At 46.1% G+C, this 17,365-nt stretch overlaps 1 long non-coding RNA gene across 6 annotated transcripts in view; it reads left to right on the forward strand.

Annotated features, from left to right (window-relative positions):
• The window catches only part of LOC102166684 (uncharacterized), a 411,372-nt gene that overhangs the window by 38,999 nt on the left and 355,008 nt on the right, over positions 1-17,365 (forward strand). For 3 of the 6 annotated variants that reach the window (XR_014833428.1, XR_014833426.1, XR_014833427.1), the window contains exon 2: positions 5,978-6,157. This is a non-coding gene — a long non-coding RNA (uncharacterized LOC102166684). Of the gene's footprint in view, positions 1-1,568; positions 1,805-5,977; positions 6,158-7,130; positions 7,296-7,424; positions 7,799-10,934; positions 11,107-11,437; positions 11,592-17,365 lie in introns of all 6 variants that reach the window. The other 3 variants (XR_014833423.1, XR_014833424.1, XR_014833429.1) reach the window with 3 other exon arrangements.

Raw genomic sequence — 17,365 nt, forward strand, 5'->3', positions numbered from 1 at the left:
TTTAAGAAAATCCTTGGAACCGATTACTCTGCTGTTTTGGTTTTGGCTCTTGGCAAGCCATTGATCGCCTACGAAGAATCAGTTTACGCTGTGCTCAAAAGGCGGCGCTGACGAGACGGCCAGCACGATGGGGCCGGCACATCTTCCCAGTGAGGAGGGGTGACCCGTAAAACAAGCCCACTGGTTTCGCTGGAAGCACTCGTTACGTCTGGACAGCCCTGTTTGAGCATCTGCTATTAGATGGCCCTCCTGAGCCTGTTCCCATCAGGACACCGAAGGCGGGGTGCATTCGTGCTGTGACTAGGAATTCTTCATGGAGGATTTAGCTCTTTTTTAAAAAACTGAAGTATCGTTGATTTACAAAGTTATGATAGTTTCAGGTGTATAGCACAGCGATTCAGATACACACACACACACACACACATATATGTATGTGTGTGTATATATGTATATGTGTGTATATATATATGTATATAATAAAGGACCTGAAAAGAAGATACATACACATGTTCTTTTTCAGGTTCTTTTCCTTTATAGGTTAGTTCAGGATACTGAGAAGCGTTCCCCGTGTGGTACCGTAGGTCCTTGTTGGGTATCTAGTTTATACACGCTACCGGGTATCTAGTTTATATATGCTACTGGGTATCTGTTAATCTCAACCTCCTAATTTATCCCCCTCTTCCCTTTCCCCCTTGGTGACCATAATTTTGTTTTCTACGCCTGTGAGTCTCTTTCAGTTCTTTTTAACAATAGTGGTAAAAGAACATCCTCCCATTGCAGAATATTCCATATTTTAATGCATGGGAAGGAAGGTAGCAAACCATCAGGACACTGATTCTTGCCCCCAGATTCGTCTCTTGGGGAAGACTGTGAGACACAATACCCTGACGCTTGGGGGCTGTTCCTTTGACTCTGTAATGTTATCATTCCTTCTAAAGGTTTCGGCTCTTAAATGTCTTTTTTTTAATTTATTTATTTTTATTCACGCTTGTGATTCCTACTCGCATCAAATTCTGTAAAAGAGTATGCTTCCCAAGCATGTGTAAATAGTTTGTGCTGCCACTGGCTGCATGAAATGTGGGGCAGGCTTTGCGGTGTGATTTGAACGTGACCTGGCGAGAGCCTGTCAGCCCGTGGACTACCTGGCGGGTCGGCACCTTGGCTGCGTGCTCCCGTATGTTAATTAGAGTAGCATCTATTGTAAGTCTGGGGCTTCTTTTCTTAATTGTATACTTTCCTACTCATCTTCTTTCAGATTTCTGGATTAGTTTCAAGAGTAGTTTTGCCGCTGTAAAAAATGTTGAAAACCCACTGCGTTTTCAGCTTTGCTGGGTGCTGTGCAACCAAAACAAAGTAGAAGAGCAAATTGATGCAGAGCCTGAAAAAAAATCGCTAATGTTACAGTAACATCTGATTTCATGTGCTCATCAGAATTCACTCTTATGTTCGTATTTATTATATAATGGGGAGCATGTATTTTTATTTGTGTGTTATAAAAGTCCAGTGTACTATTGCAATTACTTATTTTGTATATTGAGGTTCCATGTACATTTTTTTTTTTTTTCCAGAAAGGGGTTCCACTACTAAAGATACTTGGAAACTCTGATAGGGTTGGGACAGCGTGGTGTGAGTTCAGAGAGATTTGAGTTGAATTTTGGCTCTGAAACAGCCTAGACTTATGACGGTGGCCAAGTTCTCTAACCTTGCTGAGACTCTGGTTAAATGTGGCTGATTCCTACTTCAGAGATGTGTCACGAAGGGTAAATGCAGTCATCCCACACCGCCGCGCGCACAGCGCAGTGACGTAAGTGGTACACTGGACCTTGGCAATGCGGCCCCGTGATAGGAATGTAGGCTTTAAACCAGTAAAATCAAGAGTCCAGAATTCAGGAGCAGAGCTTTCTGAAAGTTGTCTCATTGTCCCGGAATGTGGTGTTAGTTAAAACTTCAGTAAGTTTGGGAGTGAAGAGAGGTAACAAACGTGTGGAATGGGCTGTTTTGTGTACGTTGGATTTACATTTGATAAACAAGACTTGCCATTTGGCTTTCCAATTATGACCCAGTGTTAACGAAGCCAGTGGGAAATGTCATTGTATTTTGCATTGTCTCTGTATGCACACTCGCACACTGTTAAGAATGGCACAGCGCAGTTGTGTACTTTTAGTAGTTACTGTGTTATTTTCATCAATTAGAATTCAAGAATTGTGAGTTTGGAAACACTGTTAGAGATTATTTAGTCTGTTGGCTCTCTTTAACGATAAGCAAAATGAGGCTGGAGACAGATAACTCAGAAATGGGGTTAAGATGGTGGAGTAGAAGGGCTGGAGCTCACCTTCTCTCATAAAAGCAACAAAATCACTACCAACTGCTGAACAGCCTTCGACAAAATAGGAGACTATAAAAAAGGTATCCTACTCCAGAAGACAAAGAGGAGGCCACATCGAGATGGTAGGTGTTGACATTTATCCTTCTGGAACTATTCCAAAAAATTGCAGAGGAAGGAACACTCCCAAACTCATTCTATGAGGCCACCATCACCCTGATACCAAAACCAAAGAAAGATAGCACACACACACACACATACACACACACACACACACACACACAAGAAAATTACAGGCCAATATCACTGATGGACACAGATGCAAAAATCCTCAAGAAAACACTAGCAAACCAAATCCAGCAATACATTAAAAGGATTGTACACCATGATCAAGTGGGATTTATCCTAGGGATGCAAGGATCTTTCAATATGATACACCACATTAACAAACTGAAGAATAAAAACCATATGATCCTCTCAATAGATACAGAAAAAGATTTTGACAAAATCCAACAAACATTTCTATTAAAAGCCCTCCAGAAAGTGGGCATAAGGGAACCTACCACAATATAATAAAGGCCATATATAACAGACCCACAGCTAACATTATTCTCAATGATGAAAAGGTGAAGGAATTCCCACTAAGATCAGAAACAAGACAAGGATGTCTGCTCTCGCCACTACTATTAGGAAGTCTGAGCCACAGCAATCAGAGAAGAAAAAGAGAAGGCATCCAAATTAGAAAGGCAGAAGTAAAATTATCACTGTGTTCAGATGACATGATACTATACCTAGAAAAATCCTAAAGATGCTACCAGCTAACTGTTAGAGCACATCAATGAATTTGGTAAAGTTGCCGGCTACAAAATTAATACACAGAAATCAACTGCATTTCTCTATACTAGCATCAAAAGATCAGAAAGAGAAATTGGGAAAGCAATCCCATTTACCATTGCATCAAAAAGTATAAAATGCCTAGGATAAAAGGGACAAAAGCCCCGTACTCTGAAAACAATAATATGCTGATGAAAGAAATCAAAGATGGCACAAACAGATGGAAAGATATACCACGCTCTTGGATTGGAAGAATCAATATTGTCAAATGGCTATAGTACCCAAGGCAATCTACAGATTCCATGCAACCTGTATCAAATTACCAACGGCATTTTTCACAGAACTAGATAAACATATTTTAAAGTTTGTTTGGAAGCACAAAAGACTCAGAATAGCCAAAGCCATCCTGAGAAAGAAAAATGGAGCTTGAGGAATCAGGCTCCCTGACTTCAGACTATACTACAGAGCTACAGTCATCAAAACAGTATTGTACTGGCACAAAAACAGAAGTAAAGGTCAGTGGAACAGGATGGAAAGCCCAGAATTAAACCCACACACCTCCAGTCAACTAATATATGATAAAGGAGGCAAGAATAAGCAATGGAGAAAATACAGTCCCTTCAATAAATGGTGCTAGGAAAACTTGACAGCTATATGCAAAAGAATGAAATTAGAACACTCCCTAACACCATACCCAAAAATAAACTCAAAATGAATTAAAGACCTGAATATAAGACTGGATACTATAAAACTCTTAGAGGAAAACACAGACTGAACATATTCTGACATAAAGCAAAGCAGTATCTTCTCAGCCTAGAGTAATGACAATAGAAAGATAAACAAATGGGACCTAATTAAACTTAAAAGTTTTTGCACAGCAAAGGAAGCCCTAAGCAAAATGAAAAGACAACCCACAGAATGGGAGAAAATATTTGCAAATGAAGCAACTGACAAGGGATTAATTGCCAAAATATGTGAACACCTCCTGCATCTCAATACCAGAAATACAAAGAACCCCATCAAAAAATGGGCAGAAGTTCAAAACAGACCAGTTCTCCAAAGAAGACATACAGATGGCCAGAAAACACATGAAAAGATGTTCAACATCACTAATTTTTAGAGAAATGCAAATCAAAACTACTATGAGGTACCACCTTACACCAACCAGAATGGCCATCACTAAAAAGTTTACAAACAATAAATGCTGGAGAGGATATGGAGTAAAGGGAACCCTCCTACACTGTTGGTGGGGATGTAATTGGTGGTACATCCACTGTGAAAAACAGTATGGAGATTCCTCAGAAAACTAAACATAGAACTACCATTCGATCCAGCAATCCCACTCCTGGGCATCTGTCCAGAGAAAATCATGACTGGAAAAAATACCTGTACCCCAGTGTTCATTGCAGCACTGTATACAATAGCCACGACATGGAAACAACCTAAATGTCCATCAGCAGAGGAGTGGATCAAGAAGATGTACATATGCAGAATGGACTATTCCTCAGCCATTAAAAGAATGAAATAATTGCATTCGCAGCAACATGGATGGACCTAGAAAGAATCATGCTAAGTGAAGTTGGTCAGATGGCGAGACACAAAGGTCTAACGCTATCACTGACATGTGGAATCTGAAAAAAAGGATACAATGAACTTCTTTGAAGAACAGAAACTGACTCACAGACTTTGAAAAACCTGTGGTTACCAAAGGAGACACGTTGGGGTGGGGGGAGATATGGGCTGGAGTTTGGGATGGACATGTTGTAAAACTGGGTTGTGATGATGGTTGTCCAACAATAAACATAGTAAAATTTATGGAGTTCCAGCAAAAACAAATAAAGATAAAATTAAAAAACAATGAGTCTAGAGATGGGAAGAAATTGGCATAGATGGATATTTGGCTAAGTAGCTGAACACAGACCTGAAGCCCGGGTTTCCTGACACTTCAGCCTCTGTCTTTGCCTGGGCACCAGCCCATGCTGAGCTGCTGGATGGCCTGGTCCCAGACACTTGGGGTCCTCTTCAGAATGGGTGCCAGCTAGCTGCCAGGTGGTGGATGCCTGACTCTCGGGAGGGACGATAGGATCCCTGAGGTCATGTTACTTTGAAGACTTACATCCACAAGGCACACAGGTCTCTGCTCATCATCAGGTAGTGACTCTCTCTCATTGATGGAATGTGATCAGAATGCTTTGGGATCCCTTTTTCCATGCATCTTAGCACATCAGTTGCAATTCTGATTGATGGAATGTGATCAGTATGTTTTGGGATCCCATTTTCCATGCATCTTAGCACATCAGTTGCAATTCTGATTTTTTTCTGTAGTGGTCGCTGATCCATTTGCAACATACATGAGCAACAAACCCAAGTTCACTTTCAAGTAACACAGTACTGCTTCATGAGGGGGCAAGTACCTTTCATCTAAGCGTTCTGGGACTCTGGACCCTCCCACTCCTCCCTTTTGAGGCTGCTGTCCTGCAAGGCCTTTATCAGTCCATTAGGTGTATCCAATCACTTGATACATTGTTACTCTGACGGCTTTGAACAAACACTTATGTGCCACATCAATTAGAAACAAGAAAAATCTGTTTCACCTTTCTTCATCGATTCCTTCTCTGATGTCGTGCCTTTCTGTAAGTAGAGCCCGTAGGTAGCGCCTGGCCTCTTGTGTCCTCAGGTGAGAGAGGACGGCTGCAGGGGGCTGGGTAGGAATTATCCTCCCCCAGGTAGGATGGGTCTCTCCCCGCAGAGCAGACTTTGTCATTGCGAGGGCTCTGGGCGTCCTTGCAGAATGACTCCTTTTCCCCTTCTCTTTGCCAGAAACAGGATTTTCCTTGGCTCTTCACCTGAGAATCTGGGGGTACAACACGTGACAGCATGGGGCTCCCCTAAGACTGTGGTCCCAGGCATTTCTCCTCTCCAGCTCGCCCACCTGTCACCCAGTGTGGACATCGCCACCTCTGCGTCCTTGCCATTTCCAGCTGCAGTGCTTCTCCCCAGGTGAGTCCATCTTGCTCTGAGTCTCTTATTCATCTGTCTCCAATTTTCTGGGCAGTGGTTTGCCCTGTGACCTCAATTTTCCGATGGATCCAGGAAAGGTCATTGATTTTCCATTCGTTTGGTTTTTTTCCTATTGTAAGGACAGGAGGAGCAACTCTGAGCTCTGAGCATTGGAATAATAACAGATACTAACTCAGTGGTAAAGAATTGCTTTAAAATTCATTGTCTGTTTTTTATATATACATTTAAATATATTCGTATTAAAATATCTTCTAACCATTTAAAACCAGGAAGTTTGTTTAGGATATTCCAAGTATTGCCATTTTTATTTTTAAAAATTTATTTTATTTTATTTTTTGTCTTTCTAGGGCCGCACATACAACATATGGAGGTTCCCAGGCTAAGGGTCCAATCAGAGCTGTAGCTGCCGGCCTACACCAGAGCAGGATCCGAGCCACATCTGCAACCTACACCACAGCTCATGGCAACACCAGATCCTTAACCCACTGAGCGAGGCCGGGGATTGAACCTGAGTCCTCATAGATGCTAGTAGGGTTCGTTCACCGCTGAGCCACGAAGGGAACTCCAAGCCATTTTTATTTATTTATTTATTTATTTTTGTCTCTTTTTTTTTTTTTTTTTTTGTCTTTGTTGTTGTTGTTGTTGTTGTTGCTATTTCTTGGGCTGCTCCCTCGGCATGTGGAGGTTCCCAGGCTAGGGGTTCAATCGGAGCTGTAGCCACTGGCCTACGCCAGAGCCACAGCAACGCGGGATTCGAGCCGCGTCTGCAACCTACACCACAGCTCACAGCAACGCCGGATCGTTAACCCACTGAGCAAGGGCAGGGACCGAACCCGCAACCTCATGGTTCCTAGTCAGATTCATTAACCACTGCGCCACGACGGGAACTCCCCAAGCCATTTTTAAATTAATTTTTTTCTGGCAAAAAGGGATGAATGTTATTTTTCTACAGAATACTACCAAATCATTCCAGTTCTGGGAGGATCACTTAACCTCATTCTGCACAAAGAGTCTTTCTGTGCAAAGGTGCATATCGTAATAACACGTGTGCAGCGCCGTTCTATTGACGTTATTGTCCAAGTCATCGGTCACTTAACCTTAACACTAAATCTGCCTGGTAAGTCATCTTTTGTCTTGTCTTTTCCACCCAGAGAGGTCTCTAAGCTCCTGGGAACAGGACACGGTCTCCTGTTTCTCTGGGTGCTCCCCCTATCACCCACGAGACTCGGCACCCTTGTGTTTTTAGCGTGCTGGGCGCTGGGCAATGACATGGCGAAGCGGAAGTGGTCCTACCCCATGGGGCTGGGTCACCGTCTGGGAGGCGACGTTCCTGGGAAAGTGGTATAGATGCTTTTGGTGGAGTTGCGATTAGCCCCGTGAAGGAGGGCGCTGTGTCAATGCCACGTGGTCGTGAGCGATTTACACACAGCAGGTGCGCGATCTCCTGGTTTGTCCTGCGTACCCTGTGTCCGAGACGTTGTTTGCTTGTGGAGGAGCCTGACTCAAGCTTGTCCCCGACGCTGGTGACGCTGTGTTCATCTCCTCGGCTGTGAGTGTCGCCGTAAGCGTTCCAGACCCTGAAATCACCGATGCGCCACTTGGGAATGTGACCTTGGCTTGGTAAGTGCCCTCAGAAGTACGCCCCTGGCTCCCTGTGGTTTCTGTAAGGGTTTTAGGGCCGTGTGGTTGGATTCCATTGACGTTGCCAAAAAAAAAAAAGAAAAAAAGCCCCACTGTCCTGGTAAGTTACCTCCGGGCAGCAGAAGCGGGTGTTATCGAGCGTGGTCGTGACACTGCGGTTTGTGCCTGTTATGGATGTTTTGGGGTTTTACTGCGATTGCTCCAGGCTGAGGTAACGTGGGACTGGAGAATTTCAAGAAGTCAGAAGAAAAGTCACGGCATTTTGCTTGGTTGTATTTCTGATTTTCAGAACTGCATCAGTGCGTAAAAATGAACGTAACCATTGTGCATTTTGACTGGCAACCTCTTAGATTTCTTCCTCCAAAGCCCAGACTTACGAAGCGTGTGTAAAAATCAGGGGGCAGTTGACAGGAGGGAGGCAGATGGCTTCTTGCTGCAGAGACAGTGATGGGAGGGGTTCCTGGGCTGCAGGATGTGTCTGTAGCTTGGTCTCTCCAGGCCTGGGGTCCCCCCCTCTGGCCTCCACGGAGCCTGGGCTTCTCTGTCACAGCGTTTATATGGGCCGTGTCTGTGCCCACCTGCTCTTTAACATTCAGCATTCAAACCTCTTCCTGGGGGTGGGGGGCACGTCTTTGTCGTACCCACTTGTATCTCGGTGCCCAGCACAGCACCAGTGACTTAGCAGGTCTCTGGAAATATTTTTGAGTGAATCAAAGAGTTTTAATAGCTATTACATACCTCCTGTGTGTTCAGCAAGAGTGATGAAAAACTTTATTTTTGTCTCGAATTTCTTTTTTATCAAAGTTTAGTTGATTTATATTGTTGTGCCAATTTCTGCTGTACAGCAAAGTTGACTCAGTCGTATGTATATATGTGTGGATATTCGTATATATTTACACACACATGCTTTTTTTTTTTATATATATGCTCTTCCATCAAGGTCTATCCCAGGAGACTGGATACTGTTCCCTGCGCTGCACAGTAGGACCTTGTTGGAAAAGCCAGCTCTAGGTTAATATTTCTTTGGTGGAGACAAAAAATAAAATAGTGCTGTAACAATATAGGTCTCTACTTAATTAAATAGCAACTATACGAAGGTGGCAGTAAGCTCAAGTTTTCAGAGAAAGCGTCTAATGTACACCCTCAGGGTCCAAGTCAGCCTCATGGAAAAGTTTCCTCGAAAAGGGACTCGAGGAGAAATACAGTTGACTGGCTTGTGTGCGGCTGTGAGTGTTTGGGCGTTGACCTGAGATACAGGAAACGTTGGGGGACAGCTCCTGGCGTGTGGAGGTTCGTCATCAAAGCAGCACCTTTAGGAGATGTGTCTCATTTGTACCCGTGGAAAGGTCTGTGGGGACCCGTGTGAGTCTGTGGGGGTAGCTGGAAGGGACTTGGCCAGAAATAGCAGGACCCCCACAACTATGAGATGAGTGAAGGAAGAGGGGCAGCTGCTTCTAGGGGTCCTCCAGGGACAGGTGGGTGATGGAGGAAGGGCAGCGGCTTCTAGGGGGCCGCCAGGGGCCCAGGGAGCCAAGGGAGCAGGGAGGAGCCTGGCAGGAGCTGCCCAGGCTGCCGTAGGCCTACACGGATGGCGGGTCACAAAGGAGCCGAAGCAGACAAGTTCAGGGTCCTGAACGAGGAGGGAGGGTTTCCAGTCAGGAGGGTGGGCATCAGTCAGGTTCAAGGCTGTAGAGTGCAAGAACGTGGTGCCACGCAGCAGGAAAACACAGCGCCCACGTCAGAGCCCCTGGAGTGTCTGGCGGGCTGTGCGGACAGAGGGTGTGCCGGCCACGAGGGGGTGAGGTCAGCGCGCCCTCGCTCGCCACGCTGACGAGGGAGAGCCCTGCTGACACCACAGAGCTTGCACTGCAGGGAAGCAGACCGCAGGGAAGCCAGAGGCTGGGATAGTGGGCGTCCTCGGGCCTCACACGGCCCTGGGCGCTTCTTACCTGGACTCCCGGCCCCTCCCCGATGGAGGCGTCTCCGGCCCCGGGGTGGGGACCAGGAGCGGCTTCTCCGTTGTCCCTGCAGTCACCTGCGGCTTCCAGAGCTGGCCTTCTGCCCCGCCCCCTCGAGCCCCGCCCCGCCCCCAGCCCCGCCCCATTTTTTGCCTGTTTCCTCCGTGTTGTTTGCCCTGAAGATCCAAGAACCTAATTTTCCTGGGACAATAGTGCCTTTAGAGGATAGAAGAGACGCTAACAAAGGCCTTCAGGCGTGAGGCAAATGCACAAAACGCCAGGAATCCAAAGTCAACGAGACGATGGGAGCTGGTAGAGGTGATATTTGCGGGGGTAGGAAATGAGGATGTATAATCAGGACAAGTGAGGAAGAGGAAGAAAGTAATTACAGAAAAACAGGGCCCCTGGTGGGCAGTGGTCTGAATATATTCATCTGCGTTTGAAGTGTCCAGGTGGCCCGAGGGCGGCACGTGGAGGTCGGCTGCTTTTTCCTAAGACCTGTTTTGCTCCTGCCTCGTGGAGGAACAGCCCATGGTGCTCCTCCGTGTGTTTGGCTCCGTGGAAGACGGAATAGTGAGCCCCGAGTGTTCTTGGTCAGCAGTTTTTTTTTTTTTTTTTTTTTTTTTTTTGGTCTTTTTTTGTCTTTTGTTGTTGTTGTCATTGTTGCTATTTCTTGGGCCGCTCCCACGGCATATGGAGGTTCCCAGGCTAGGGGTTGAATCGGAGCTGCAGCCACTGGCCTACGCCAGAGCCACAGCAACACAGGATCTGAGCCGCGTCTGCAACCTACACCACAGCTCACGACAACGCCAGATCGTTAACCCACTGAGCAAGGGCAGGGACCGAACCCGCAACCTCATGGTTCCTAGTCGGATTCGTTAACCACTGCGCCACGACGGGAACTCCGGTCAGCAGTTTTAATGAGGAGAGACTCGCGAGGATCTGCTTCCGCTTCACCCCAGAGCAGACCCGGAGGAAGAACGTTTTCTGCATCCGGAAAATTCTGCAACCCTGGGGAGGCCGCCTTCTTCGGAGCCCGCCCTCCCCAGCCGTTTACCAGGCTGCCTTCTTGATGACAGACCGGTATTCTTCTTTTTTTTATCTTTAATTTTTAAGTAAGTAATTACTTAATTTTGCTTTTAGGGCCGCCCTTGCAGCATATGGACGTTCCCAGGCGAGGGGTGGAATCAAAACTGCAGCTGCCGGCCCGCGCCACAGCCACGGCCGCACCAGATCGGAGCTGCGCCTGCCACCTACGCCGCAGCTCGCAGCAGTGCCGGATCCTCAACCCGCTGAGCGAGGCCAGGCGTGGGACCCACACGGATCCTAGTAAGGCTTGTTACTGCTGAGCCACAACAGGAACTTTTCTTTTTTTTTTAACCTTTTCTTTGTGTATTTTAAATCGAGGTTTTGTTTGTTTCCGTTTTTCTCCAGTTTCCTTTTTTCTCCCCTATCATGTAGCTTTTTTTTTTTTTTTTTTTTTTTTTTGATGTTCTAAATTGCCATGAATTGAATCCCAATGAAAAGACTTATGGCCCTATTTGGTTAAAAAACAAACAAACAGACAAACAAAAAAAACCCTCCCAAACCCAACAATTAAACAAGTCCCCCCCCCCCCTTTTTTAATACTGTGCTATTTTCACATCTTTTCCTTTCGCAGAACATGTGAAACTTTGGGTGACAAGGAGGCTGATCATTAGGACCCCATCGAGCAGTGATTTTATACCCTGATAGGTTACTTGGTAACAATGACATTAAACTTGCTGTGTAATGAGATGTTTATCAGCCACGCCACTGCGATCTGCACAGCGAAGGTAATTATCCTGTGATTACGAGGCTGTGACCCTGACCTGCGCCTTAATCACTGGTTCTAGTTTCTGATGTAATTAAATCATTGAGCCAGATCTTGCTGGGCCAGCAGGCAACTTAGCATGTGTGTGTAAGAGCTGAAGGCAAAGGCACTGTGAGAAAAAGCTGAGTTCTTGCTCGGGCTGCGTCCTGAGTGGGGCGGCTGCTGTGACCCTGTCCTGAGGCTCCGTGCCTCGGCCGGTACCCACTCTGCTTTGTGCTCCAAGCGTTGGCATCCGCCCACATTTGCGCAAAGCTCCTTGGGGGGTCAGTTGCATGGGGGAGCTTGACCTTGGCCGTGGACCTGACTGATGCAGGCCTGATTCCACACGTCTTCCTGAGATGGCTGCAGGATGGGGCCTGTGACCCACCTTTGGTCCCGAAACGGAGACATTCGCTGGGGGCTGCAGGGCAGGCTCTGCCTCCGTCGTGAGAGTCGTGGAGTCTCGCTTCCTTTCGGAGGATCTTATGAAGGGGGAGGCGTGGAGCCTGGATCGCTGCTGTGGCCCATCTTAAAACCTCAGGAAACCAGCCTGAGGTCAAGACCATGGGTGCCAGCCTCTAGGAGGGAATTCATTTGGGCCCGTGATGTAGTCATCGATCATTTGGCTTAACTTTGAAGCCCTGATGACCTCGGCAGCCTTCTGTTACCTGAAAGCAAAGTCCTGCTCTCTGATGCTGCTGACAGGCAGCCTATTCTGTGGCCTCTTCAATGGGTGGAAACATACCCTCTGATATTTTATTTTTCTTTGAAATTGTTTAGCTTTTTTTTTTTTTCTTTTCTTTTCAGGGCAGCATGTGCAGCATATGGAAGTTCCCAGGCTAGGGGTCACATCAGAGCTGCAGCTGCTGCCCTACGCCACAACCACAGCAGCGTGGGATCTGAGCCACATCTGCCACCTATGCCACAGCTCATGGTAACATTGGATCCTTAACCCACTGAGCGAGGCCAGAGATCGAACCCGAATCCTCATGGGTACTAGTCAGGTTTGTTACCACTAAGCCACAAAGGGAATGCCAGCCTTTTTTTTTTTTAATTTAATTTTTTATGTGAAGTATAGTTTATTTACAATGTTGTATTAATTTCTGATGTATAGCAAAGTGATATATATGCATTTAAAAATATTTTCCCATTGTGGTTATCATAAGACAGTGAATATACTTCTCTCCCTTTTGTTATCCATTGTCCATATAATAGTTTACACGCCTGCCACCCCCCACCACCCAGTCCATCCCTCCTCCCATCCCCTTCCCCCTTGGCAAGCACAAATCTCTCTGTGTCTGTGAGTCTGTTTTTGTTTTGTAGATAGGTTCATTTGTGCCATATTTTAGATCACATATAAATGATATTGTATAATACCTATCTTTCTCTGACTTACTGCCCTTAGTATGATAATCTCTAGGTCCATCCATGGTGCAGCAAATGGCCTTCATTCTTTTTTATGGCCAAGTAATATTCCACTGTATATGTTGTACCACATCTTCTGAGTCCATTCCTCTGTCGATGGACATTTAGGTTGTTTCCATGTCATGGCTGTTGTGAATGGTGTTGCTCTGAACGTAGGGTGCATGGATCTTTCTCCGCTAGAATTTTGTCCAGATAGATGCTCGGAGCCTCCATACTGTTCTCCATGGTGGCTGCACCAACTTGCATTCCCCCTGCAGTGAGGAGCTGCCCTCTGTTCTTAAGCCTGTTTGTTTTCCCAACTTGCCGCTGAGTGATTTCTGAGTGTGACTGGACCAGAAAGCATGATACATGCCAGAATTTTCCCCAGGAAATTCTTTCCTTATCTTCAAGGATCTGTTACATTATCTGTTTAAAAAAGGGAGTTCCTGTCGTGGTGCAATGGTTAATGAATCTGACTGGGAACCATGAGTTTTCGGGTTCGATCCCTGCCCTTGTTCAATGGGTTAACGATCCAGCATTGCTGTGAGCTGTGGTGTAGGTCACAGACACAGCTTGGATCCCACGTTGCTGTGGCTCTGGTGTAGGCCAGTGGCTACAGCTCTGATTAGACCCCTAGCCTGGGAACCTCCATATACCTCCTAGAAAAGGCAAAAAAAAAAAAAAAAAAAAAAAAGCATTATCTGCCATTTTGGTGTAGGGTAGACTTTGTTTTTTAACTAAGAAAATTTGGCCATTTCTACATTTTCCACACATCTTCATTTTAAACCTTGATTCAATGAGTGACTTCATAGACCGCCTGTGTATATTTTCTGGTCTTTGCAATTGTCGAGGCCAAAGGAGACCTGCCCCCCCCCCCCCCCCCCGCACCTTATCTTCTTGTTTGTAATTATTTACAGTTCGTGTATGTTTCCAAATTTAAGAAAACACTTGTGGTGGCCCATCTATTTGATTAGGTCTCGTCTTGTGATTATAATATTGCTTCGGAGATTCATTTACAAAACATACCATTGACGCTTTTAATTAACAGCCTGCCACGGAGCAGAGTTCAGTGATGTCGCCTAATGGTCAAGACGTACAATTTATGAACTATTAGTTACCCATTAACTCATCTGCTCACCCGACCTGTTGCTCCGTCAGCCTGATGGAGAATAGAGACCCTAAATGAGCCTAAAAGATATTTTACAGAACTTTCAAAACATTTCCAGGAAACGTTGATCTTGAGATGAAAAAGAGAGTAGGAAAAAAAAAGTTCACTTATTTCCAGGGTGTTTCCTGCACAATCATTCCAACAGCGGTATACTTTAAAAAAATTATTTTGCTCACAGCACTGGTGACGTGACATGCCTCCTTTTTTTTTTTTTTCTAATTCTTAAAAAAAGGAAGCGAATCAAAACCTATTTTTGCACATCTTTGGAATGCATGCTCTCCAGCATAAATTTTAATTGGGCTTCATTTACTAAGTGCTGCATTACCTCACCCTTTGGTTTAACTATGGATTTTCTATAAATCTCTGGACGGCTAAACATGATAAACTGCTCAACATACCGCGGAACAAGGCAGCGCTTATTAGCACTTGAGAAGTTATTGATTGCTTGTCTTGATTAATCTTTTATGGGTCTCCGTGGTATTAATTCCAGAGAAAAGACCGTGGGTCCTCGCGCTTCGACCTCATTCGGACTTCCTACTTCAGTCACACGGTGTTTGATGCTGAGAGCTATTCGTCTAATTATGACTTTTCTAGCACAAACTCCTTTGGTCTCTATTTGTCCGCAGTGAGCGTTTAAAACTTGAATTTATTTTCAAGATGTGCCAAGGAGATGAAAAGTGCGGCCCCAAAGTGTTGTAGGTACTTGCAAGGAAAGAGGAATTCTCATTTATGTTGTAAAATAAACAAGGTTTACTTTTTCCTGCTTATGGAGATTTAGAACATTGTGTGTGTGAGTAGGTTGTTTTTCAGCTGAGAAATCAGGAGTTTTTCGGTGAACAGCTTGTGCTACTTTGATGCTGACTTTTACGACGGATCGTGCTGGGGGGCTTTCTAGACCAGAAATGCATTCGACTGGGCAACTGCTACAGGGTGAGGGAATGGTGGTCTCGTCACAGCGCCGTGCTGGGACGGAACGTGAGAGCACAGAGCCCCCAGTGCAGAACGGGCAGGGCTGTGGATGCACGGCACCCCCGGGTCTGGGGCAGGCCAACCTGGGGGCATGGGCTGGAGGCTGCATCTGCAAAGCTACTGCTCTGAGACGGGGAAGGGGCGGGGGGAGGCAGGGCGCTGGCTTTGAACAGATGCCCACCAGGAGGTGGGCAGGGTTCTAACCCGGAGGTGTTAATCCAAACCAGGTCTAGTTTTACTTCTGAGGGCAGAGTATGCTTCAAGTTTCCTAAAAAAGTGCAGCTCTCTTTTGGGTGTGGACCTACTTAAAGTTCCATCATTTAACTAAGATCGACTCTTCTAGAGAGTCTCATACTAAGTGGACAAGTCAGAGAAGGACAAATACTTAGATTTGGAAACAAAAATATGACACGAATGAACCCATCTGCAAAACAGGGAATAGACTCAAAGACGTGGAGAACAGACTTGTGGTTGCCCAGGGGAGGGAGTGGGATGGACGGGAGTTTGGCGTTAGGAAATGCCAACTATTCCATTTAGAATGGATAAGCAGTGAGGTCCTGCTGTACAGCACGGGGAGCTAATCCAATCTCCCGGGATAGACATGGAAAAGAATATAAAAAGAATCCATCCATCTATCTATCTGTCTATCTATGGACTGAGACTTTAATTAAAAATAGACATTACGAGAGTTAGATTAAAAAAAAAAAAAAAAAGAGATTGCCGTCTACACGGCCCAGCCCTCAACACACGTTTCTCAGTTGCTGAAGCAGCGTCCGAGTGGGGTAGCTCATCTGTTCACACCATCGTCGGCAGGGACGCCTGGGCTGGAAGTCGATGCGGACCAGCAGGACCAGAGACACCCTGGTGGGAGGAGGGGGCGCGATGAGCTTGTGAGGTCTCTAGGGTGGCCACGGCTGGCACTGTCAAGTCTAGGATGGCATGGCAGGGGGAATGTGATTTTGTACCAGCAAACTCACCCGTGGCAGACGGGGTGTGTCAGACTCTGTGACTCTTGTTTCCAGTTTCCACAAAATCCCGTTTGCCCGGGAAGGGTCGTGTAGATAGAGGGAGCTGGTAGGTGATCGTGTTTGCTGACTCACGGGTAACACCGTGAGGCTGAAACACTGGCGGTCTCCCTGTTGTCACTGTGTCCATCAGGCAAGGCAGGAAATCTCTACTCCCCATCCTGGGGAGTCAGCCAGCAGGTGGATCCCAGGTTGGAGACGCAAGTCTCTGTTTGAGCTCGCAGTTGGGCTTTAAAGACGCGTGCTTAGGTTTTGAGCTCAGTTTAGTTTGTTGGTCTCCCTCCTGGGACTGGGGTGTCATGTTTCAGCACCTGTGCTGATGAATTGAGAGTTAGCCGGTAAAGATCATGCCGAAAGATCTGGACTTGAAAACCAGACTCACCGAGGCAGACGACTTAATCTCTTTTGGTCATCGTTCTCATCTCTGCCTCCGAGGGTTCCTGCAAAGATTAAATCAGGTGAGATGTGTCCTAACACCCAGGGGGTGCTCAGAAAACAGGAGCTCATATTTAATGACCTGGAGTTTTAGTGAAAGTTTTGGGTGTGATGCAATAAAAATAATTGAATCCTTCAATAATGACTGATGTTGAATTAGCTAATATCTGTGTGCCAGGAATTGGGCCAATAAAGATGAAAAAGTTCCCACACTCTGGGAGCCCAGATCTCCAGGTGTCTCTTTCCTGGAGTGGTGATTTCCAGACTTAATTCCTTTATTTAGGATTGAAAGTGTAGACGCTGAAGCTGACAGCTGACTCCAGGGTTGCCAAGTAGGAGATTAGGATTTTGAAGTTTCTGTTCTCAGTTAAATGCCGTGTCTCTTTCTGATGAAAGTGATGCATCTGATGGAGTGAAGGGGAGTTTTCCAGGGTTTGAGTGAGTGTGGCGTTGAGATGGGGGGAAACAGGGAGGAAGGCGTTCCACACAGACGAGGATGCAGCCGAAAAAGCACAGAGGTATTTCAGGATGTATTTCTGGGATGGTGGCTAGGTCTGAAAATTACGAAGTGAGTTCAGATCAGTGCAGTGTTGGCTCAGATGATTGACAGAGAAAGTAAGAGTGTCCTGTCATGGGTTAGGTCACCCAGGTGTTCGGAGCCACCCAGAGCCACCAAGCGATGCTGCTGGAGTCACCTGTGGTAGCAGGTGTTCTGCCATCAGTGCTGACAGGCCAGGTGGCTTGGTCTGAGGATTC

Source organism: Sus scrofa, chromosome 18 (assembly GCF_054392235.1).
Source record: "Sus scrofa isolate SSC_HxYL_T2T_F1_AM1 chromosome 18, Sscrofa_HxYL_maternal_Yorkshire_Landrace_v2.0, whole genome shotgun sequence".
In the NCBI taxonomy this organism is placed as follows: Eukaryota; Metazoa; Chordata; class Mammalia; order Artiodactyla; family Suidae; genus Sus; species Sus scrofa.